Consider the following 26,126-nt stretch of genomic DNA (forward strand, 5'->3'; position numbering starts at 1 on the left):
GCTTAGATCGTTTTCTAAATATATTTGACATGTCAACAAATGCATTAGCACAATGAGCACTTCTCAAATATATTGTTACAGCTGTTGGTTAGCTAGTGAATTTGCCACATTAGCATAGACATCAGTAAAAACACCTCAAAACAAGACATTGCATCAAGCACAAGATAAAACTAGCTGAAACAAGCCACCTACGATTCCCCACATGCCAGGATTTATTTTCCTCTCCCTCTCCATTGTTGCTAGCCATCTGCACATCCAGAATCACAACACACTGACTTCTGCCACATTGAAGCGTGCACATCGTTTTCCTGACGTTGTCAACTAACCCGTCTATAGCCAACTGTAGAACAATACCGTTCATTTAAGTCCTCCCAAAAAGACAACGTTTCAGGAGGTGCGATCCCCACACCACGTAAAGAGGATGAGGAAAGGTGGCCAGCTGATTGGTTCGGTTCCATTCCTCTGTGTGCTCTGCATCAAATCGGATGACCAACGGTGGCTCTCTTGACCACAAAGTGCTTCATCAGTCTGGGGACCCCCCTCGCCTCAAAGGCTGTTGAGGGAGGGGCTGTTGTGGAGGACGCGATGGAAGAAAATGCTGATGGAGGAGCTGGCCTGTCCACGGCCAAAGAAAACAGACTTACCGCGTCTCCAGGGCCAAGGTTGCTCTTATCTGTCCAAAGGGGAAAACTTCATTTGCAAGCCCAATCATGTGTGAGTGTGGCTTGAGGCATCCAGGGAGGGAAGTCATTTTATCCTGGGAGAGGAGGAAGTCAGACAGCCAGTTTGTATCCAGGCACTGGCTTGTAAAGGCGGCTATTAGAACTATTTAACGAGGCATCATTTCAGACTCTACGGTGGGAGTGGGTGGTGCTCATGATGGTGGAGGGAAAATGGCTGCCCAGGGACATTTTATTATACTGGCTCCATGTGTTATCAAATGGATGGAAAATAATTGCGTCGTTATTCATACTTATGAAGCCCTACCGCTGTCCTTCCTATGACACCGGTCATATTTACATACGCGCTTTCCTCGCTTAGGAGAAACATCAAGGAGTCGCTGCAAATAATGCCAACAACCTTCTGATAATGACTATCCTAACACGTATTGATTGATATTGAACAATGGTCTGCATATGTAAAGTATTAGTAGTTTAGTGATGAGCTAAAATGTCATTAAAACATAGGCCTAAATGTCAAATAAAGTTCAACCAATGATATTAAAACACAAGACACTAAGCAATGTTTACAATCAGTGATGGCCTCTCAGGATGTTCAGCATTCCGTTATGGATTTAACACAGGCACGTACAGGCTAATAGACAGTGTGTGTGGAGGATCACAAGGCTATATCTGCTGAGGAGAGGAGGGCCGCCATGTGGTTTAGGCATAAGCACTCTTCCACGCTGTTTCTGGATGACTGGCGGTTTTTAATATATCGCCCCTGACAACCTGCTGCTTGGAGGGTGCGAAAGGTCGAGGCAGGAGTTCCCGGTGGCAGGAAGTGAGCTAAAGGACTATGGAGGATCTGTCGCTATCACTACCATGCACTAGCGATGTGATAAATGGAAAAACACAAGTCTGTAGTGATGCCTCTAGCAGTGCCACTCGGGAGACTCAGTGTGATTTTAAACCTAATCCTAACCTCAATCACACTGCTAGCCTAACCTTAAATGAAAACAAAAAAAGCACATTGTAGTTTATGAATTTATGATATAGCCAATTATGACTTTGCCATCTAGTTGAAACACTAGTTCTCTAGTTGAAACAAGTGAGTGTTTGTATTCTCAGAAGTACGACAACTAATCCTTCTCCATTCCAAAAACACTGACTCTTAGGAGTCGATTCAGAAATGGGAATCTGTAAGGAGTCGAGGAATCAATTATTTTGGAGTCGACTCTCCACCAACACGTCATGGTTAACAGTTGGGAAAATGGCAGAGAGAGGCAGGCGACGACAGGCAAAGTCCTGTTTGGCAACACTGAGAAGTTAAATGAGAAGGAAATGCAGCAAACTTTGCACGGTGGAATTGAGGTAGAGTAATGCTTAACAATCTGAAAGGAAGACACCCCAAAAATTGAAAAATAAATCCCCATTCGTCACATCCCTAGTGCATGGTAGTGATTGCGACAGATCCTCCCCAGTCGTACATGGTAGCAATAGTTCACCACTATGCTACGGCAAAAACTTTTTGGGTTAGGTATTTTTTATGTTTTAACATTCACGCCCCTACAATGCACGACCTCTCCAGACACCCGCCTCAACAGGCTAACAGCAGCAGCCATTTACAGATAGCCTACTGTATCCACTTGATGCCATGGTTGTCATTTTGCAAGATAACAGGCAACATTGACATGGAGACCATTTCAAACGACAATGAAAGCTTTTCCTTTCCTGCGCTGGCTGGTCCAGGTATCATTTCAATCTGAGCATGAATAGAGAATGATGGAACATGTGTAGGTCTAGACACACTCCTCCCATTGGCTGTTGTCTAGACACACTCCTCCCATTGGCTGTTGTCTAGACACACTCCTCCCATTGGCTGTTGTCTAGACACACTCCTCCCATTGGCTGTTGTCTAGACCCACTCCTCCCATTGGCTGTTGTCTAGACCCACTCCTCCCATTGGCTGTTGTCTAGACCCACTCCTCCCATTGGCTGTTGTCTAGACCCACTCCTCCCATTGGCTGTTGTCTAGACCCACTCCTCCCATTGGCTGTTGTCTAGACCCACTCCTCCCATTGGCTGTTGTCTAGACCCACTCCTCCCATTGGCTGTTGTCTAGACCCACTCCTCCCATTGGCTGTTGTCTAGACCCACTCCTCCCATTGGCTGTTGTCTAGACCTTTTTCCACATTTTGTTACGTTACAGCCTTATTCTAAAATGGATTAAAAAAAACATTCCTCAATCTACACACAATACCCCATAATTACAAGGCAAAAAGATGGTTGTTAGAAATTTTTGCAAATGTATTAAACACTGAAATATCACATTTACATAAATACACAGACCCTTTACTCAGTACCTTGTTAAAGCACATTTGGCAGCGATTACAGCCTAGAGTCTTCTTGGGTATGACGCTACAAGCTTGGCACACCTGTATTTGGGGAGTTTCTCCCATTCTACTCCGCAGATCCTCTCAAGCTCTGTCAGGTTGGATGGGGAGCGTCGCTGCACAGCTATTTTCAGGTCTCTCCAGAGATGTTCGAGCGGGTTCAAGTCCGGGCAATGGCTGAGGCTCTGAAGAACATTGAAACTTGTCTGTGTGCTTAAGGTCATTGTCCTGTTGGAAGGTGAACCTTTGCCCCAGTCTGAGGTCCTGAGCGCTCTGGAACAGATTATCATCAAGGATCTCTGTACTTTGCTAAGTTAATCTTTCCCTTGATCCTGATTTATCTCCCAGTCCTTGCCGCTGAAAAACATCCCCACAGCATGAGGCTGCCACCACCATGCTTCACCGTAGGGATGGTGCCCGGTTTTCCTCTAGATGTGATGCTTGCAATTCAGGCCAAAGAGTTCAATCTTGGTTTCATCAGACCAGAGAATCTTGTTTCTCCTGGTATGAGAGTCCTTTAGGTCCCTTTTGGCAAACTCCAAGTGGGCTGTCATGTGCATTTTAGTGAGGAGTGGCTTCTGTCTAGCCACTCTACCATAAAGGCCTGATTGGTGGAGTGCTGCAGAGATGGTTGTCCTTCTGGAAGGTTGTCCCATCTCCACAGAGGAACTCTGTCAGAGTGACCATCGGGTTCTTGGTCTCCTCCCTGAACAAGGCCCTTGTCCCCCGATTGTTCAGTTTGGCCGGACAATAGGAATTGTCTTGGTGGTTCCAAACTTCTTACTGTCCCTCAACACAATCCTTTCTCAGAGTTCTATGGACAATTCCTTCGACCACATGGCTTGGTTTTTGCTCTGACATGCACTGTCAACTGTTGGACCTTATATAGACAGGTGTGTGCCTTTCCAAATCATGTCAAATCAAATGAATTTACCACAGGTGGACTCCAATCAAGTTGTAGCAACATCAAGGATTATCAATGGAAACAGGATGCACCAGAGGTCAAATTTGAGTTTCATAGCAAAGGGTCTTAATACTTAGAAGGTATTTCTGTGTTCTAGTTTTAATACACTAGCAAACATTTCTGAAAACCTGGTTTTCACTTTATCATTATGGGGTATTGTGCATAGATTGTTTCAATTATATTTTTTTCTCATCAATTTCAGAAAATGGCTCTAACGTAACCAAATGTGGAAAACGTCAAGGGGTCTGAATACTTTCCCAATGAACTGTACTCCTCCCATTGGCTGTTGTCAAAACAGCAACAATACCAAGAACAGGCAAGACAAACATGGTTTTCCACTTTTAATGCCAACAACCGTTCTGCGCTCCAATCCATTCTCCCATCATTGTTTGAACAACTGAAAGACAGAAAATGGAGCTCAAAACGGAGTGAAAACAAAGGGAAGGCTCTCAGCCAGTTAGTATGACATGAGGGTCATATGGACCTCTGTTGACACTCCGGAACACCCCTCTATACATTCAGCTGAATGGGCTCCATGGACTCCTAAACAGACGGTGCCAGTGCCTGAGAGGACCATCCTGGCAAGGCAGCAGTGTGACTCCACAGGCCAACACCACAGTGTGTGTCTGTGTGGGCCTGTGTCCATAGCCACTACTCCTCATGCCAGTGTCTGTCATAGCAGACCACAGGACAACAGGGAGAGCTGCAAGCTTTCCATTGGCTCAGCAGCAGCAGCCAACCAGATATTCCCAATCCTCAGAGAGAGCACCCCCACCTTAGTCCCTGTGAGCCTGTCTGGACATTCAGGCTATTGCACAAACACTGGCATCGACCAGGAAGTCTGGCCCCAAAGGCAGCACAGACATTTTTCTGAAAGCCCCCTCCATTCACTACTGGCCATAATGAGAGTACAGTGAATAATAGGATGGGAGCACAACTCCATCACTGTTGGTCTTGGTGCCGGGGTGCTGAAGCCAGCTCTTTGTTGATGTGGCTGCTGGGGCTGCCGGTGAAGGGGGGGGTGTCTGAGGATTAGAGCACCCCGGGTCGGGGAGCATTAGTGCCGTCTGGTTTAGGACTGTGAACTGGGTCATGGTCAACGGTGCCCTGAGGGGCCCCAGCGAGGGGGTTAACTGTCAGGCTGACAGTCCCACAGATTGCTGTCTATAGGGGGTAGTCTCCATGCTGTGGTAACAGTGACACCACATTTCCAAGAGCCAATACTCAGTCAGAAAAAAACAGCATTCGGGAAAACAAGTGATGTTCAAAAAGAGGAAATAGTCTGTCTTACAAAGTTGTGTAATACTTTGTATTTCACCAAGACCCATGATGATAGCAAAATGAGCAATGTCCACATTTAGGCTACTCCATGGTAATATTTAGGAAGACAACATACAGCACTGTTATAAAAAGGAACCATTCAGTACAAAATATATAGAAATTATTGGACAGCTGTTTGAATTAATGAGGCATTCAATGATGCATGGTCACCATCACACTGAATCAGCTGACTATGCAATGTTGCACCATGTCATCAACAGCCCCATTTTTTTTTTTAAATCACCAAGCGCTGTTCAAAAATGTTAAACAGCATGAATCACCCATTAAATCAACATTAAAATGTGATATGAATGCCCATTGACTACTCAGAAACCACTCAGAAAACAGAAGTCTGTGGGTGAAAGTGTCTAGTTTCTCAAGCCCATATTTCCTCTCAGATGAGACAATAATAGCCTAGCCCTTCCTGACATCTCTTGGCTCCCAGAAGCTCTGCTGTCGTTCCGGGGTGACAAAGTGGCCCTAAAGCAAAAGGGCCTCAACAGAAAGACCATTGTACAATGAAGCGACGAGATGGGGAGTCATCCATGCACACTTGAAATCAGGACATGGGAGTAACTTCCAGTTTGAATGCAGGCTTCAGTTAAAAACAGAGCACACTGGCGACATCATGAGCACTTTAAAATACTTCCCCTAGTCTTTTCTGCATCAGTCATGTATTTATTAACTACTGTTCTACACGCTATTGGAAACTGGAGCCATGTGTCATGGAGACGCATCAAATTAACTATCAATAGGGATTGTCACACCCCCATTGTGACTCAACAAATGAACTGACCGGGGAACTCTTATGGAAACCATCCACAACAAACAGATCTCGCCTCTTGCTAAACTCCACCCCCTCAAAAGTATCCACTCCTCAAGAACTGGGTAAACTTTGCACCATTAACCCCATGTTTGTCTGTGTTGCCCTTTTCAAACCAGCAACACAGGCAGCGTATTGATTGTGAGGGCACCGTAAAACCTTTGCTGGCTTTCAGGTTTATCGATCTCTCAAAATGTCTCCAATCCATTAGAGTGTTTATATTCATGGCTCCTTTTGGTTCTTGCAAAGTACAGAAAACTTTGCACGTTTGTTTTACCACAACTGTGTTGAACTTTAATGGCAGGGCTGAATGAAGCACAGTTGGATGATCCATCTTAGCAGTCTTGCTGACAGCAATGTTAGTTAGCCAGCCAGTAACCCAGCCATCCAAATGACCGGAGTGACTTGTGTACCACAGGGCTGCAGGCTCCAGGAAGTGTCCAGCTAGGAGCCAAAGTAGGGCAGGGCCTTCCAGCACTACACTATTATTAGTCTCGATGGGGCGCCTGGCTTAAAGCTCCACTCACGGTATCAGAGACTAAACCCCCTCGATGAGCCCACTCAAGTGACTGAAGCATTGGGGCAGATTATCAGTCTACCTATTAGTGTCTGGTTGACAGAGAGCCTATAAAAAAAAAGGCAGCCAAGGAACAGGCCAGTGACCCAACATTTTAGAGTACAGAGGTCCTGAGGCAACCAAATGAGACCCAGCTAGTTGGCCAGGCCTGCACAGTCTCACAATAGTCTTACCAGGAGTCGTATTCCTATTTTTTCAAAATCTCCTTTCAAGATGGCTACAGGTCGTGTTGAAATTGTTCATGTAGTTAGAAATAAGAATAGCATTCCTGAAATATTATTTGGTCTGAGAAACTAAGCTAATTGATTACACCCAAATTGGTCCTTTTAATTTATAGGACTCAATAAATATAGTACCTAACATCCAATTTGGACCATAATTATTATAAGTTATGAGGAATCCAATAACATGATCAAAATCCACCCATATTGAACAGATCACAACATTTTATTTGTAACTTTGGGTAGAGAGCCATTTGCTTTTGCTCATGATGAAAATAAATTGTATGGTCTGAGATGGTGGGTGTCATGGCTTGCTGAATTTACATGGAACGACTCCTACGGACGCTCATTAAGAGGTGCTGCAGTAAAACAAAAAGACAGCAGAAAAGGCCTCATCTGAAAAACAGTGAAGGCCAATTTACTTCTTCCCATTTCAGCTTCCTTTGTGCTCAAGACCTGTTCTCAGCCAAACTCCCTATTAAAAATTCCCTTTGCACCTTCCAGTATAATTAGTCCACTGAAATATCATATGCCTCTTAATCAAAGCACTTGGTGGGCCTTGGCAGACTCCCCAAAGCTTTAGCAAAAGTTAAAAAGGAGAATGGGAAAGTTTTGCATCTTATCAAGGCACTGCAGGTGAGACTCGCGATTATCAAGACATACTGCTAAGTGCTAATTATGCGTGGACGAGGTTGGTTTCATTGGTTGTAAACTGTCGCTCTTGAAAGCAGGGTTGCTGATGAGTGTGTGTGTGTGTGTGTGTGTGTGTGTGTGTGTGTGTGTGTGTGTGTGTGTGTGTGTGTGTGTGTGTGTGTGTGTGTGTGTGTGTGTGTGTGTAGGCTATGGGTTGAAACATGGAGCTATTGTAACTACCAAGACAGAAGTCACATGAGCCACAGATTACAGCTACAACTCACGTTTCCATACAACCTTGACAATAAGAAGAGATTTGGGAATGTTAGTAAAAACGCTGCATCATTATTAGGCTACACTGCTGCTAGGACCATCTCTAATTATTCCTGAACTATTCAAAAGACTTGCCCTGAAAGACAGCCTTGACAGGGACACTTTTACATTTCCAAGAGATTTGGGTTAATTCAATTTCAGAAATACATTACTGAGAAAGCTGTTATATTGTTAAAATTGGATATTTAAACCACTGCAGCATACTAAGTTGTATTATGTTTAAATAATGGTTTGGTTGTTTGCTAGATACACTTGTCACTGATGACAATGACTTAGGGTCGACACCGTGTAGGTAAGCCTTACTGAAAACAAGCCGATGGAACAATTTGTTAAGAGCAAGAGTTAACATGGTCGTGGGTCCTTGAAACGCAATTTAGCCAGAAAACAGGAAGGGAGAAGTTCAAGCACTGCCACTTCACTGCCACGTCCCAAAAGGACATGACAGTTAGAGGATGTTCTAGTGTGCTCCAGTAGGGTATGAGCAGCACAGAGTGGCCATCTGCCTGGCCTCAGACACCCCACCTCTGATAACCTCCCAGCAAACCACCACAGGGCAGGTCAAAGCCAAACGAGCGTCATAAAGCCACTCAGTCTTCTTAAGGACTCTGCTTTGATGGGCGGCAGGCAACAACCCCAGAGACAATGGCATCTCCTCATGGCACAGAAATGTTAACATTCCTCGAATACAAATTTCTTCAGCTGGCATAATTCAAAGCTCATAAAAGCAGCTCATTGTTGAGGGTTGCTTTCCAAAGCTACGGAACAGGAAGTAGAACTACCAAGCCTCCTTCAAACAATAAAAGGGGAAAAACAGAAGAAATGTGTATATCTGTGGCAGGAAGCTAGACGGTGCAGTCTCTCTTTAGGCTAATGCAAAGCAACTGACACAAAAGCCTCACACACACAATAATTAGCTTACTTTTTGACAGTCTGATAATCAGCCCAACTTATCATTCATTAATTTAGCCAAGATGATAACTGCTCCCAATAGAACGGCGTGGTAAGCTGATTACATAAGCTTGTTCAAACCCAGAACTCATTTAGTTCATCATGCAAATTAGAGACACCAACATTTCCCTGAACAGTGCATTCCCCCACACCATTTAGCCTACAGAACCTAGGTTCCTCACACATGTAGCCTAGTGCTCTGGCTAATGCTGCTTTTCACATCTGTTCAGACACTGGGGACATTAACCACCTACGTGGTCTATTCGAGTTCTCAAGTAGTCTGAATAACACGACTGAAATAACAGCAACATTTAAAATAAAATAGACTACAAGCCAGGCCTTTAACATTGGGCCTGATGTAGTCCTAGCGACTAGCTAGCCTCACCTACATGTTTCAAACATGACTTTTCGGTTCACTTTTTTTTTTTACACCTTTATTTAACTAGGCAAGTTAGTTAAGAACAAATTCTTATTTTCAATGACAGCTTATGAACAGTGGGTTAACTGCCTTGTTCAGGGGCAGAACGACAGATTTTTACCTTGTCAGCTCTGGGATCTGATCTTGCAACCTTTCGGTTACAAGTCCAACGCTCTAACCACGAGGCTACCTGCCGCCACTAAAGCACATCAAAAGGCCCATGAATTCCCAATGACTTTATAAAATAATTTAGCATTTTGCCCTGATGCGACCAAAGCCGAGCCCCTTGAGGAAAGAGATGGCTCCAGCAGCTGACTGGAGAAGTAGAGTTGAGGCCCTTTGTCCACTGTTCGTAAAGTAGCTGGATCCTCTGGCTGCAATCAGCACCTGCCTCTCCAGCTACTGCACCCTTAATGCAGGTCTACTTCACATAGCACAGAGAGCCACATAGGAAAAAAGCTTTGTAATTAACTGAACACTTTCACCTACAACTAAAGATTCCTGTTGAATCAACTTACCACTGATGCTGCATTAAATCAAAGCTGTAAATACATTTGTTTCTAAATAAATGCAGGAATTACAATTTAGTGTGTACGCAACATCCAACATATTGAAAGCCCTCCGTGAGAGGTGGAGCCAGGCTCAAGAGAATTAGCAAAACAGTCAATTCAGCACCATGCATAAGAGTGGTAAGACTTCTTGTAAGAACACAGAAACAATGTCCACTCAGACCAATGTGGTCCAGAAGTTCATTCTACTGAAACAGCAGAGCTTGCAGACACCTGCTAAGAAAAACAGCTGTGGTTGACTATCCAGCTCTTGTCAAGACAGGCAGATCTTTTCCATATTCACATTTCAGACACCTGATTAAGCAATGAAGGGAAAGGCCTACGCATTTCATTCAGGCAAATTCTTTCTAGAGCCATGCCTGACCTGAAGGGGAAGCAGCTGCAGCAAGTCCTGTAAACTGCTGAGGTGAAGTGACTTGATCAGACAACACTGCAAACTAGACAGGGCTGACGCCAAAGTTCCCTCAAGGTTTTTTCCAGCACTGAGAAAATGTAAAGTATGCTGAGCGCAAACTTGAACATAGTGAAAATACAGTGCAACTTCCAGCCCGTTGACTGAACACTGAGGGTGTACCCACTTTAAGTTACAGTTTTAACAGAGGCCAAGGTGACTGAAAATGTTGTTTGATGCAAGAAACCACGTTACAAAATAAAATGCATTATTATTCCCATACCATTATTACAGAGAATCAAACAGTTACCCTCTGCCTGTTGGCTTAGCCTATTTCAAACCTGTCTCAAAATACAGCACTGCCCCTTTAACTTGTTTGGGATAGGGGGCAGCATTTTCACTTTTGGATGAATAGCGTGCCCAGAGTGAACTGCCTCCTACTCAGTCCCAGATGCTAATATATGAATATTATTAGTATTGGATAGAAAACACTCTGAAGTTTCTAAAGCTGTTTGAATGATGTCTGTGAGTATAACAGAACTCATTTGGCAGGCAAAAACCTGAGAAAAAAATCCAAACAGGAAGTGGGAAATCTGAGGTTTGTAGTTTTTGAACTCACCCCTATCGAATACACAGTGGGATATGGGTTATTTTTCACTTCCTAAGGCTTCCACTAGATGTCAACCGTCTTTAGAACGTGGTTTCAGGCTGCTCATGTGAAGGGGGGGGGGGGGGGGGGGGGGGGCTGTTTGACTAAGGGGTCTGCCTACAGCCTCGTTCTCAGTCACGCGCTTTCACTTGAGAGGTAGCTCTCGTTCCATTGCTTTTCTACAGACAATGGAATTCTCCGGTTGGAACATTATTGAACTTTTATGATAAAAACATCCTAAAGATTGATTCTAAACTTAGTTTGACACGTTTCTTCGACCTGTAATATAACTTTTTGAACGTTTCGTCCGAATGGACCAGATCGCACTTTTGGATTTGTTTACCAAACGCCCTAACAAAAGAAGCTATTGGATATAAATGGACATAAATGATGGACATTATCGAACAAAACAAGCATTTATTGTGGAACTGCGATTCCTGGGAGTGCATTCTGATGAAGATCAAAGGTAAGTGAATATTTATAATGATATTTATGAATAATGTTGACTACCCAACATGGCGGATATTTCTCTGGCTGGTTTGGGCTCTGAGCGCCGTTCTCAGAATATGCTTTTTCCGTAAAGTTTTGGAACTACTGAACATAACACGCCCATGTAAAATAAGATTTTTGGATATAAATATGAACTTTACCGAACAAAACATACATGTATTGTGTAACATGAAATCCTATGAGTGTCATCTGATGAAGATCAAAGGGTAGTGATTAATTTTATCTCTATTTGTGCTTTTTGTGACTCCTCTTTGGCGGGAAAAATGGCTGGGTTTTTCTGTGACTTGGTGACCTAACAATCGTTTGTAGCTTTCGCTGTAAAGCATTTTTGAAATCAGACACTGTGGCTGGATTAACGAGAATTGTATCTTTAAAATGGTGCCTAATACTTGTATGTTTGAGAAATTTGATTTATGAGATTTCTGTTGATTTGTATTTGGCGCCCTGCTATTTCATTGGCTGTTGGCGAGGGGTGCCGCTAGCAGAACCCCTGTCCTAGACAGGTTAAGACAAAAAAAAAAAAAACTCTTTACCTGACTCGCTTTCAAAGATGTCTAGAATTGCATACGTTTTGTGCTCTTGGAGGAAGCAATCACTCCCCTATTGCTGACTACAAATTATTTGTAACTTGGCTAAGAACTCACTAACTAGCAAAAGATATGAACAAAATGTGCACACATGGATACATTCAGCTCTCGCTTTGATCTCAAAACAAAAGCATTTACCCACGACCGATCATGCTGTAAACACAGTCCAGTTCAAAGTAAATGGCACACATCCATATATGGCAACAGTCTATTTGCATATAGGCCTACTGCAGCACAGGTATGTGTAGAGTACGGGCTGAGTAGTGCATGTCAATGCAATAGAATCCTACTCCGATGCCTTCTGCCTACAGCAAATGTATTTTGTTTTGGGTAGTGTTGCATTGAAAGTGGCTAACATTGTGTTGAGTCGCTGAGATCTACCGCTTAGATTTATTAACATGACTTAAACGTAAGCCTATGCAACATTAATAACCAATTAAAAACAGTACTGTAGCAATAAGGTTTGTGCAGTAAACTATAGGCCTATTATCACTGCATACTGTCTTTGCTGCCAATGCATTGTTGTTGGAGACCTTTTTTAATATATTCAAGCAATAAGGCACAAGGTGGTGTTGCACAGTTTAAGTCGAAAGTTTACATACGCTTAGGTTGGAGTCATTAAAACTCATTTTTCAACCACTCCACAAATTTCTTGTTAACAAACTGTAGTTTTGGCAAGTCGGGTAGGACATCTACCTTGTGCATGACACAAGTCATTTTTCCAACAATTGTTGACAGACATATTATTTCACTTAAAATTCACTGTATCACAATTCCAGTGGGTCAGAAGTTAACATACACTAAGTTGACTGTGCCTTTAAACAGCTTGGAAAATTCCAGAAAATGATGTCATGGCTTTAGAAGCTTCTGATTGACACAAATTTTGTCAATTAGCCTATTGGAGGTGTACCTGTGGATGAATTTCAAGGCCTACCTTCAAACTCAGTGCCTATGCTTGACATCATGGAAAAATCAGAAGAAATCAGCTGAGACTTCAGAATTTTTTTTGTAGAACTCCACAAGTCTGGTTCATCCTTGGGAGCAATTTCCAAACGCCTGAAGGTACCAACAATTGTACGCAAGTATAAACACCATGGGACCACGCAGCCGTCATACCGCTCAGGAAGGAGATGCGTTCTGTCTCCTAGAGATGAACGTACTTTGCTGCGAAAAGAGCAAATCAAACCCAGAACAATAGCTAAGGACCTTGTGAAGATGCTGGAGGAAACAGGTACAAAAGTATTTATATCCATAGATAAAACGAGTCCTATATCCACATAACCCGAAAGACAGCTCAGCAAGGAAGAAGCCACTGCTCCAAAACCGCCACAAAAAAACAGACTACGGTTTGCAACTGCACATGGGGACAAAGATCATACTTTTTTTGAGAAATTTCCTCTGTTCTGCTGAAACAAAAATATAACTGTTTGACCATCATTATGTTTGGAGGAAAAAGGGGGACGCTTGCAAGCCGAAGAACACCATCCCAACCGTGAAGCACGGGGGTGGCAGCATCATGTTGTGGGGGTGCTTTGCTGCAGAAGGGACTGGTGCACTTCACAAAACAGATGGCATCATGAGAAAGGAAAATTAGGTGGATATATTAAAGCAACATCTCAAGACATCAGTTAGGAAGTTAAAACTTGGTCGCAAATGGGTCTTCCAAATGGACAATGACCCCAAGCATACTTCCAAAGTTGTGGCAAAATGGCTTAAGGACAACAAAGTCAAGGTATTGGAGAGCCATCACAAATCCCCGACCTCAATCCCATAGAAAATGAGTGGGGAGAACTGAAAAAGCATGTGCAAACAAGGAGGCCTACAAACCCGACTCAGTTACACCAGCTCTGTAATGGAGGAATGGGTCAAAATACACCCAACTTAGTGGGAAGCTTGTGGAAGGCTACCCGAAACATTTGACCCAAGTTAAACAATGCTACCAAATACTAATTGAGTATACGTAAACTTCTGACCCACTGGGAATGTAATGAAATAAATGACAGCTGAAATAAATCACTATTATTCTGACATTTCACATTCTTAAAATAAAGTGGTGATCCTAACTGACCTAAGACAGGGAATTTTTACTGGGATTAAAATGTCAGGAATTGTGAAACATTTAAATTCAGTTTATTTGGCCAAGGTGTATGTTAACTTACGACTTCAAATGTATATGGCCAATATACCACGGCTAAGGGCTGTTTTTATGCACAACGTGGAGTGCCTGCAGACAGCCCTTAGCCGTGGTATATTGACCATATACCAAACCTCCGAGGTGCCTTATTGCTAGTATAAACTGGTTACCAATGGAATTAGAGCAGTAAAAATAAAAGTTGTCATACCCATGGTTTATGGTCTGATATACCACGGCTGTCAGCCAATCAGCATTCAGGGTTCGAACCACCCAGTTTACAATTCAAAAAACAGATGAGTGAGCATACATTTAAATAATTTGCTGATGGTGCCTGCATCTGATGGTCATTCTCAGCGGAGGGCGAGAGCAGCAGACTGAGGGTCCGCCTCTCAACACCCCTCCACTTTCCCTTTCCTACACTGACCAAAAAGAAACACCGTCTTCCAGCTGATGGCTAAACTCGAGTCGCACTGCATTATTTCTGCTTCATGCATATTCATGTTACTCCTATGAACAGAGAAAAATAAATTTTCCTTGATATTAAAAGACCCAAATAACACAGGCCTATAGATACACTCTCCTCCTCATTCATTACTGCTGCAGTGCTTGTTGTGGCGCTGAGTGGAAATAGGAAGAACACACATTTTATGGCTTATAAAAGTGTTGAATACAAAGTGTTGACATTGCTGAATAACATCTTAAACATGAAGTCAGTCATAAAAACAGCATCTCTTTGCTGTACTCAGAGTCTCGTGGTTATAAACAGTTTGAAATCTCACAGTATCAACTTTGCTGTAGCTTTCTTAACCGCCTGCGACGTTACTGCAGACACGGTCATCTGAGCCAACCGATTGGACAGCGGTAGGCCTTTAGCTTAGAGGGAACATTGGCTGCAGCAGAAATCTCAAATTAAACTCTAAACCCAATGTGCCCATTATTCATCACATTTCCAGAAAAGATGTAGTCCCCAGGTCTTTTAAAAAGTGCTTATGAATGAAAAGGCATTTCCACTGATGAGTCTCTTTTGGAAGTCTGAATAGCAACTGATGCCCCGTTCCTTTGAGCATCAGCTAGCTCTGCACTTCAATCACAGAAAGAATAATTCAAGAAAGTACGACAAAATGTGCTGATAAAGGACACTCATTGGAGAGAGGACTTTGAAATGGGTTTGGAAGGACATGTGAACTACAAATCACAGTCGCTGACAAAAGTGCACACTGCCAAGGCCAAACCATTGTGGCTTTTTTGGCATATACAGTGCCTAAAGAATGTATTCATAAATATATACAGACACATATATAAGGTGATTTTGTCTCCAAGTGTCTGTTGGAAAGCAGACAGAACATGGTTTTACTCTAGGATTTTGCCTCTGGTTAGCTCTATTCTGTTTCCATTTATCCTAAAACAACTCCCTAGTCCTTGCCGATTAATACCATACCCATAACATGATGCAGCCACTACCATGCTGGAAAATATGAAGTGGTACTCAATGATGTGTTGGAGTTGCTACAAACATAGTGCCTTGTATTGAGGAAAAAGTCAAATGTGGCAAAGAAATTAAGAGTTTTACTTTAGTGCATTATTGGAACCCAGATGCATGTTTTGGAATATTTATATTCTACACAGTCCTCCTTTTCACTCTGTCATTTAGGTTAGTATTGTGGAATAATAACTACAATCTTGTTGATCCATCCTCAGTTTTCTCCTGTCACAGCATTAAACTCTGTAACCGTTTTAAAGTCACAATTGGCCTCATGGTGAAATCCCTGAATGGTTTCCTTCCTCTCCGGCAACTGAGTTTGGAAGGGCGCCTGGATCTTTGTAGTGACTGGGTGTATTGATACACCCTCCAAAACGTAATTATTAACTTCACCATGCTCAAAGGGATATTCAATGTCTGCTTTTTTTTGTATTACCCATCTACCAATAGGTGCCCTTCTTTGCAAGGCATTGGAAAACCTCCCTGGTCTTTGTGGTTGAATCTGTGTTCTGTGTTTGAAATTCACTGCTCGACAGAGGAACCTTACAGATAATTGTATGTGTGGGGTACAGAGCTGAGGCAGTCATTATAAAATAAATGTTAAACACTATTATTACACACAGAGTGAGTCCATGCAAATGTATGTGACTTGTTAATCAAATTTTTACTCCTGAACTTATTTAAGCTTGCCATAAGAATAAGGTTGAATACTTGACTCAAGACATTTCAGCTTTTTATTTTGTGTGTGTGTGTATATATATATATTTTAAATGGATTAAATTGAGATTGTGTGTCACTGGCCAACACACAATACCCCATAATGTCAAAGTGGAATTATTTGTGTGTAATATATATATATATATATATATATAAAAATATAAAAATAATTGTGTGTTGGCCAGTGACACACAATCTCAATTTAATCCATTTAAAATTCAGGCTGTAACAACAACAAAAAAAGTGGAAAAAGTCAAATTGTGTTAACTTTGTGAAGGCATTAGGCTAGCTAGAGCGCACAGAGCAAAGACTGCTTCTCAGACCAGAGAGATGCAGTCACACAACAGCCAAGTGGGCTCAGCCAGTGCACACAAAAGCCCCAAAAAGTCACTGTATCCAAGACTGCAGAAACAGTTTGACAGGACAAAGTGAAGCTGGATGAACCTCCTTTAATTGGTGAAGAGGCTGGATAGAATAGAATTGACTGGGGTGTGTGACAGTTTCTTTTTTTAAAGTAGTGTATTTTTTAAAGATCAGGGGTGCCAAACATACAGCCCTCTGGGCAAAATGAGTTTGACATCCCCGTTTCAGGTTGTTTTCACACTTGGTCCCTTTCAGACAATTTTGGTGAACTCAATGCCGTTTGCAAAAAAACATTGTACAGTGTGAACATTCCAAAGGAACTCAGACCCCTCAAAAGAGCCCTCGAAGCGAACCGAAACCATCTTGAGAGGTGGTCTGAGCTCGGTTCGCTTGACTTTTTAGGGGTAATGTGAACAAAAATCTCCCCAGGGTTACATGTCGTTATTCCGGCACCACACACTAGACTACTGCAACATCATTTCCCCTGACATAACCCCTCACATTAGTGCCACAAAAGAGAGACAATGTGCAGGTTTGGGGATTTTTTTTGTTGCTGTTTTGGATATTGATTAGCTATTGTCAAGAACGCACAGAAATGCCCAAAAATGTATGGAGTTTAGTTTAGTTTATTTTTTTGCAATATGTGATCTATAGGCTAAGAGAGCTTCATAGACTTTATTTGATTGTGGGGTTTGAATAGTGTGAGGAGATAATATACTGTATTTGGTGAGAATCACAAACTAGGGTACAACATTTATTCTAACTCTCAAAAGCAGCAATACCCAACATTGGGTTTACAATTTTCAATGACAGCATTATATAATCTGCAGTTATTCTTCTGCTATTTATTCTGTTACCATAATATTTGCATGTGAATAGTGTCTTCTGATTAAAATCATTGTTTCATCAACAAAGTAGGTATATCTAGCTGTCCAATAACACATTCTGATTGAATGGCTTTCCTGCAGAGTGCATTGAAGAGTGCATTGAATGAATATTGGAAAAAGATCTTGGGTCCCTTCTAAACATAGCAATGTGACTCGGACCACAAAATAGGTGAAGTGAACTGGCAAAATAGTTGAGTCCTCATTAAAATGCAAGGGCAGTGTGAACACAAAGAGAAGTGATTTATTTGTATCTTTTTTTAATCCCCAGGGTTCGCTTTAAAGATGACTGTGTGAAGACACCCGTAGATGAATTTGACTAGTTTTATACTATGGTGGCATTGCCAAACTCTAAAACTGGACTGAGGAGTGTAACACCTACTTTGATTGTGGTTGGGTGGTTATACAGACAGGATAACTCAAGTGTTAAATGTTGTACTATCTGGTAGTTAGAAATAGTTAGCTAGTTTACTCGCCTAAACTCAGTAGTTCAGAGTTGAACGCATGAGAGACTGGCCACGTAGCAGGAGTTTGCTAGAATGTCAAGAGGGCATGAACACTGCTAAGGTACCCAAATGTGGCTTTCCTTCTTTTCTTTATCCCTTTACACTGAACAACATACCTAGTTAGTGTTTTTGTGCAACTTGCAAACATATAGCTAGCTAGCTAACGTTACCCGCTGTGGCTGTACGAGTGTGTCTACCAGAAGAAGCCAACGTAGTTGCCAGCTGATGTCTTAAAACATAAAGACTGGTCCACTACTGTAACGTTAGCCTGCCAGCTAGCTCGCTAGCTAACTTGTAACTTCAATACATCCTATCAAATACAATGATAGCTAACTAGCTAGCTACTTAGCTAGCAAACAAGCTAGTACGGCAAATAGAGCCATTTCCGTCGCTATACTGTCTGAACAACATATGACGGTTGTCCTAACTAGCAGCTGGCTGTGTATGTGGAGAATGGAAAATTATTGCAAACAGACGTTAGCGTTACATGGGCAATAATAAACATCAGAGAATGCTGAAAGACGTGTGACTTACCTCCGACAAAAGCTCAATAAATGTCCTGTTCAGATATAGTGCTGAATATCCAGGGATGCTGAAATCAATGACTTCTGTGCAGGTTAGGTAGATAGCTGGCTTCTCTCTGAATGTTCCTTTTCACAAGAGGCAGTATACCTTACCTTCGCGCAACATTTAATGTGGACACAATCGCGCATCTGCTTCTCACTGCTAGCACTCTGACACCGCGAGACACTACGAGAGGGGGAGATTTGACGAACCAGTGAGAGGCTCCGGTGAGAAAGGCAATGGCCAATGAAATCGAAGATTGTCGTTTTTTTTTCATTGGCAGATTCAGATATCTGACGTTAGGGGTCGCGGTTATGCACATATACAGTATTTTACATTATCTGTCTGTTATTTTAACTAAATGGGATAAAAGTATGTTTCATTCAATATGCTTCAAAGCAAAAACAGTTGTAAAAACATAAATTGTGATCATATATGGCCCTCAGTTTAAAATGATCTGGTAAGGAGGTTTTGATTCATTATGACTACAGCTATAGGCTACAAGGTATATTGTGGAATGTGGATGGATGCTACAACTCTGTATGAAAATGAGCAGAGGTGGGATGGCTACCTGCTATCCAGAGACCAAGATCTAGTCTGTTGTATTCAGTCACTAACATTGAATTTCTGCAGAATGATTCTAAACTTATGTTGAACCCTCTCAAGTGGCATTGTAATATGAGTTCTGATGTTGTGATATGAGTTCTCATGTTGTGTGATATTAGTTCTCATATTGTGTGATATGAGTTCTCATGTTGTGTGATATGAGTTCTGATGTTGTGATATGAGTTCTCATGTTGCTCTTTTTTGTCCTGTTTTAATTTGAGAAGAAAAAAAGTCTCGAGTCATCCCTGTTCAACATAGGCTGTGACCTGGCTGAAAACGTACAACACATTTGATTTCATGACAGCAGTACCAGAATCCCATTTTTTTTAAAGGTTACTAGACCAATGTTTAAGTGTGTCCTTCTACTCTGTTTGTGTACAACCGGGCTGGGAGCTCTACTCATTAACCTGAGAAACAGCGAGGTAATTGTGGTATTTTCAGACATATTTACTCCAGATGAAACATTCACAATGTAAAATGCATTAAGCAAATCAATAACAAATGTATTTTTGTTTACTGCAGATTAGGGGACTTTGTGTGTGTCTCTGTGTGTGTAGACTACAGGCTATAATTAAGCTAATGAAGCAGGTTCTCATAAGAGCATGACTTCTTGCATTATAAACAACAATATTTCTGGATCTGTGGTGGTGCTCAGTCATGGCAAATGCAGGTTACAAATGCTTTGTTAACGTATCATTACGTGCTATGCCTAATAGATCGATCAATAGAATTGTAATCATGTGGAAAATGTTTATAAACAGTAAACATCATAGACAGGGTTAGGCTGCATCGTACACCCACCACCCTTAAAAACACACAGCCGTTTGTAATTCCAAAATGATTAATTTTATTCACAAAACAACAACCCTTTGGAGGCCTTTGTCAAGCTCTTTCTCATATTCATCAGCTTATACAGTATCCTTTGATCATGCTCCCCTACTCACCTCCATACATTATTCACTATGTTCCTGTGAGCTGGAGTCTTTTCATCCCCCCCCCCGGTGAAAGGGTTCCTGACCTGCGATGAAGAGCTTCACTTGCATGCTGGGTAATGAGCTTTGGCCATGTGTATGGCTGGTCATGCTGTTTGGATGTGTCACTGGGGTCAGTGTCCTGGTGACTCTGCTAAGTGAGGAAAGGAAACAGGCTGCAGGCTACAGGGTGCTGTGGGTGTTATAGGAATAACATGCCAATAGGATGCACCATTTACAAGAGTGGCTTTTTAATGGTCAGCCGAATAATCAAGTGGGCGTCAAAGATAGTAGTGTTGTGTATTTGTTGTCTGGATCAATGTTATTTTCAGTGTGTGTGTGTGTGTGTGTCATTTTGTCTGTGTGTGTATATGTGAGTGTGTGTGTGTATGTGTGTGTGTGTGTGTTTGTGTGTGAAATGTAATTTTGTCTGTGTGTGTGTGTGTGTGTGTGTGTGTGTGTGTGTGTGTGTGTGTGTGTGTGTGTGTGTGTGTGTGTGTGTGTGTGTGTGTGTGTGTGTGTGTGTGTGTGTGTGTGTGCTATCCCACAGGAGTGCCTGTCCATCTCCAACATAGAGGAGGAGACAGTCTCTCAGAAGTAAACAGTCTCTCAGAAGTAAACAGTCTCTCGGGATGTGTGTGTGTAAATTCCCATGTGTACATGTGCAACATTTTGGAGGTGTGTTTGAATGCTCCCTGGAAGCTTGTTGACAAAAAAGCTCAAATTGGGATGATGGAAATCTGGACCCAAGATGCCAGGGGTGCCTTCAGTTCGGTTCAACATTTGCTAATTACTTGATGGTTTGTACTAAATGACACATTTCCCCAAAACAATGTGCAATATGGTTGTGACCATTTTAAAACACTAAACCTGTGCAGCACATACACAGTCGTTCTCTGGGTCACCATAACCACAACATTCTTCAACTGGGCGTTCAGCGCACCGTTCTTCAACTGGGCGTTCAACACACCGTTCTTCAACTGGGCGTTCAGCACACCGTTCTTCAACTGGTCGTTCAGCACATCGTTCTTCAACTGGTCGTTCAGCGCACCGTTCTTCAACTGGGCATTCAGCGCACCGTTCTTCAACTGGGCATTCAACACACCGTTCATCAACTGGTCGTTCAGCACACCGTTCTTCAACTGGGCGTTCAGCACACCGTTCTTCAACTGGGCATTCAGCACACCGTTCTTCAACTGGGCGTTCAGCACACCGTTCTTCAACTGTGTGTTCAGCGCACCGTTCTTCAACTGTGTGTTCAACACACCGTTCTTCAACTGGTCGTTCAGCGCACCGTTCTTCAACTGTGTGTTCAGCACACCGTTCTTCAACTGTGTGTTCAGCACACCGTTCTTCAACTGGCCGTTCAGCACACCGTTCTTCAACTGTGTGTTCAGCACACCGTTCTTCAACTGTGTGTTCAGCACACCGTTCTTCAACTGGCCGTTCAGCACACCGTTCTTCAACTGGCCGTTCAGCACACCGTTCTTCAACTGTGTGTTCAGCACACCGTTCTTCAACTGGGCGTTCAGCACACCGTTCTTCAACTGGGCGTTCAGCACACCGTTCTTCAACTGGGCGTTCAACACACCGTTCTTCAACTGGTCGTTCAACACACCGTTCTTCAACTGGTCGTTCAGCGCACCGTTCTTCAACTGGGCGTTCAACGCACCGTTCATCAACTGGGCGTTCAGCACACTGTTCTTCAACTGGTCGTTCAACACACCGTTCATCAACTGGGCGTTCAGCACACCGTTCTTCAACTGGGCATTCAGCACACTGTTCTTCAACTGGTCGTTCAACACACCGTTCTTCAACTGGGCGTTCAGCACACCGTTCTTCAACTGGTCGTTCAACACACCGTTCTTCAACTGGGCATTTAGCACACCGTTCTTCAACTGGTCGTTCAACACACCGTTCTTCAACTGGTCGTTCAACACACCGTTCTTCAACTGGGCATTCAGCACACCGTTCTTCAACTGGTCGTTCAACACACCGTTCTTCAACTGGTCGTTCAACACACCGTTCTTCAACTGGGCATTCAGCACACCGTTCTTCAACTGGTCGTTCAACACACCGTTCTTCAACTGGTCGTTCAACACACCGTTCTTCAACTGGGCGTTCAGCACACCGTTCTTCAACTGGGTGTTCAGCACATCGTTATTCAACTGTGTGTTCGGTACAGTTTCCTTTGAATTCAACATTGCACACAGTTCTGTCAAACTGAACGCATCCAGCTGTATAATAATGAGTATGTAACTTTGCACTAATACAGGGGAGAAAAACGACACAAGAGGAGGGCAGAAGGGATTAAGTAGGTCTATCTTGTTTTGGGAGAGGATGTGAGTGAAAGGTTGTTAAAACCACAGAGGACATTTCGGCACCTAATCACATTTCCTGGCAGCCACGTTCTCGATTCCCTCATCCAGGAACATGCAGAACGTTATTGAAATTAATAAGCTTAGTGTTTTTATCCCTGTCCCTATGCGCAGAGGCTGATGTCTGGCACTACCCAGGTAGCTACCTCGAATGAAAAATATGCTCAAACACATGATGGATATTATTCCATAGTAGTGTCAAAAAGCAGCATTCACAACACTGATAGGAGCTTTATATACGCATCCAGCTTTACAGTACTTATAACTTCACTGCCAAAATTAGGAATTAGCGTCTTATTTTAAAAATTAAGATACTAGATGTGGACTGAAGAGGTTACATGCATATGCTCATACTACAGGTTTAGGCAAAAATATGTTATTATTAGGTTGATCAAGGAAGTGAAGGTAACCTGCCTAAATGATTACGGCCCCGGAGCACTCTTGTTGGTAGCCATGAAGTGCCTTGAAAGGCTGGTCATGGCTCACATCAACAGCATCCTCCCAGATACACTAGACCCACTCCAATTCGCATACCACCCCAACAGATCCACAGATGGCGCAATCTCAATCGCACTCCACACTGCCCTTTCCCACCTGTGTAACGGTCTTCTTCATCTTCCTCCTCCTCGGACGATGAGGAGCATGGATTGAACCAAAATGCAGCGTTGTAGTTCGACATATTATTTATTTACAACAAACAGACGAAGACGAAAAACTCTTGAATAAAATACAAAACAACAAACGAAGTAGACAGACCTGGACTACGAACTTACATGAAACGAAGAACGAACGAACAAGTACTGACTACAAACAAACGAACGAACGATACAGTCCCGTATGGTGCAACAAACACAGACACAGGAAACAACCACCCACAACACCCAATGTGAAAACACCTACCTTAATATGATTCTCAATCAGAGGAGATGAAAACCACCTGCCTCTAATTGAGAACCATATCAGGTACCCATAAACCAACATAGAAACACAAAACATAGACTGCCCACCCAAACTCACGTCCTGACCAACTAACACATACAAAAACTAACAGAAAACAGGTCAGGAACGTGACATAACCCCCCCCTTAAGGTGCGAACTCCAGGCGCACCAGCACAAAGTCTAGGGGAGGGTCTGGGTGGGCATCTGACCACGGTGGTGGCTCAGGCTCTGGGCGAGGTCCCCACCCCACCATAGTCAATCCCAGCTTTATTATCCCCCTCCCAATGACCACCCTCCAAGTACCCCCACCTAAAATAATAGGCCTCAGCAGGACAAGGGGCAGCACCGGGACAAGGGGCAGCACCGGGACAAGGGGCAGCACCGGGACAAGGGGCAGCACCGGGACAAGGGGCAGCACCGGGACAAGGAGCAGCACCGGGACAAGGAGTGGATCCTGGCTGGCTGGCTCTGGCGGATCCTGGCTGGCTGGCTCTGGCGGATCCTGGCTGGCTGGCTCTGGCGGATCCTGGCTGGCTGGCTCTGGCGGATCCTGGCTGGCTGACGGCTCTGGACGCTCATGGCTGGCTGACGGCTCTGGCTGGTCATGGCTGGCTGACGGCTCTGGCTGGTCATGGCTGGCTGACGGCTCTGGACGCTCATGGCTGGCTGACGGCTCTGGACGCTCATGGCTGGCTGACGGCTCTGGACGCTCATGGCTGGCTGACTGCTCTGGACGCTCATGGCTGGCTGACGGCTCTGGACGCTCATGGCTCGCTGACGGCTCTGGCAGATCCTGTCTGGTTGGCGGCTCTGGCAGATCCTGTCTGGTTGGCGGCTCTGGCAGATCCTGTCTGGTTGGCGGCTCTGGCAGATCCTGTCTGGTTGGCGGCTCTGGCATATCCTGTCTGGTTGGCGGCTCTGGCAGATCCTGTCTGGTTGGCAGCTCTGGCAGATCCTGACTGACGAATGGCTCTAGCGGCTCCTGACTGACGAACGGCTATGACGGCTCGGGACAGACGGGCGGCTCTAATGGCTCGGAACAGACGGACGGCTCAGACGGCGCTGGACAGACGGACGGCTCAGACGGCACTGGGCAGACGGATGGCTCAGACGGCGCTGGGGAGACGGATGGCTCAGATGGCACTGGGCAGACGGATGGCTCAGATGGCACTGGGCAGACGGATGGCTCAGATGGCACTGGGCAGATGGATGGCTCTGGCCGGATGAGGCGCACTGTAGGCCTGGTGCGTGGTGCCGGAACTGGAGGCACCGGGCTAAGGCCACGCACCTTCAGGCTAGTGCGGGGAGCAGGGACAGGGCACACTGAATTCTCAAAGCGTACCTTGGGCCTGGTGCGTGGTACCGGAACTGGTGGTACCGGGCTGAGGGCACGCACATCAGGACGAGTACGGGGAGAAGGAACAGTGTGTACAGGGCTCTGGAGACGCACAGGTGGCTTAGTGCGTGGTGCCGGAACTGGAGGCACTGGGCTGGAGACACGCACCATAGGGAGAGTGCGTGGAGGAGGAACAGCGCTCTGGAAACGCACTGGAAGCCTGGTGCGTGGTGTAGGCACTGGTGGTACTGGGCTGGGGCGGGGAGGTAGCGCCGGAAATACCGGACCGTGCAGGCGTACTGGCTCCCTTGAGCACTGAGCCTGCCCAACCTTACCTGGTTGAATGCTCCCCGTCGCCCGACCAGTGCGGGGAGGTGGAATAACCCGCACCGGGCTATGTAGGCGAACCAGGGACACCATGCGTAAGGCTGGTGCCATGTATGCCGGCCCGAGGAGACGCACTGGAGACCAGACGCGTTGAGCCGGCTTCATGGCACCTGGCTCAATGCCCAATCTAGCCCTACCAGTGCGGGGAGGTGGAATAACCCGCACCGGGCTATGAACACGTACAGGAGACACCGTGCGCTCTACTGCGTAACACGGTGTCTGCCCGTACTCCCGCTCTCCACGGTTAGCCTGGGAAGTGGGCGCAGGTCTCCTACCTGCCCTCGGCCCACTACCTCTTAGCCACCCCCCCCCCCCCCCCCCCAAGACATTTTGGGGGTTTCTTCACGGGCATCCGTGCTAGCCGCATACCTTCATATCTCCGGTTCCTCTCTCCGGTTGCCTCCGCTCTCCTCACTGCCTCCAGCTGTTCCCATGGGAGGCGATCCCTTCCAGCCAGGATCTCCTCCCATGTGTAGCAACCCTTGCCGTTTAACACGTCCTCCCATGTCCATTCCTGTTTAGTATTCCACTGCTCGAACTTACGCTGCTTGGTCCTGGTTTGGTGGGTGGTTCTGTAACGGTCTTCTTCATCTTCCTCCTCCTCGGACGATGAGGAGCATGGATTGAACCAAAATGCAGCGTTGTAGTTCGACATATTATTTATTTACAACAAACAGACGAAGACGAAAAACTCTTGAATAAAATACAAAACAACAAACGAAGTAGACAGACCTGGACTACGAACTTACATGAAACGAAGAACGAACAAACAAGTACTGACTACAAACAAACGAACGAACGATACAGTCCCGTATGGTGCAACAAACACAGACACAGGAAACAACCACCCACAACACCCAATG

The 26,126-nt window shown here is 44.4% G+C and overlaps 1 protein-coding gene across 1 annotated transcript in view; it reads right to left on the reverse strand.

Moving 5' to 3' along the window:
• The window catches only part of glceb (glucuronic acid epimerase b), a 91,627-nt gene extending 72,815 nt beyond the window's left edge, over positions 1 to 18,812 (reverse strand). Inside the window, exon 1 of the mRNA XM_071400718.1 lies at positions 18,617 to 18,812. The gene's annotated coding sequence lies outside the window, so the exon portion shown is untranslated. The remainder of the gene's footprint in view (positions 1 to 18,616) is intronic.
• Positions 18,813 to 26,126: the final 7,314 nt, after the last annotated feature.

Source organism: Salvelinus alpinus, chromosome 5 (genome assembly GCF_045679555.1).
Source record: "Salvelinus alpinus chromosome 5, SLU_Salpinus.1, whole genome shotgun sequence".
NCBI lineage: Eukaryota > Metazoa > Chordata > Actinopteri > Salmoniformes > Salmonidae > Salvelinus > Salvelinus alpinus.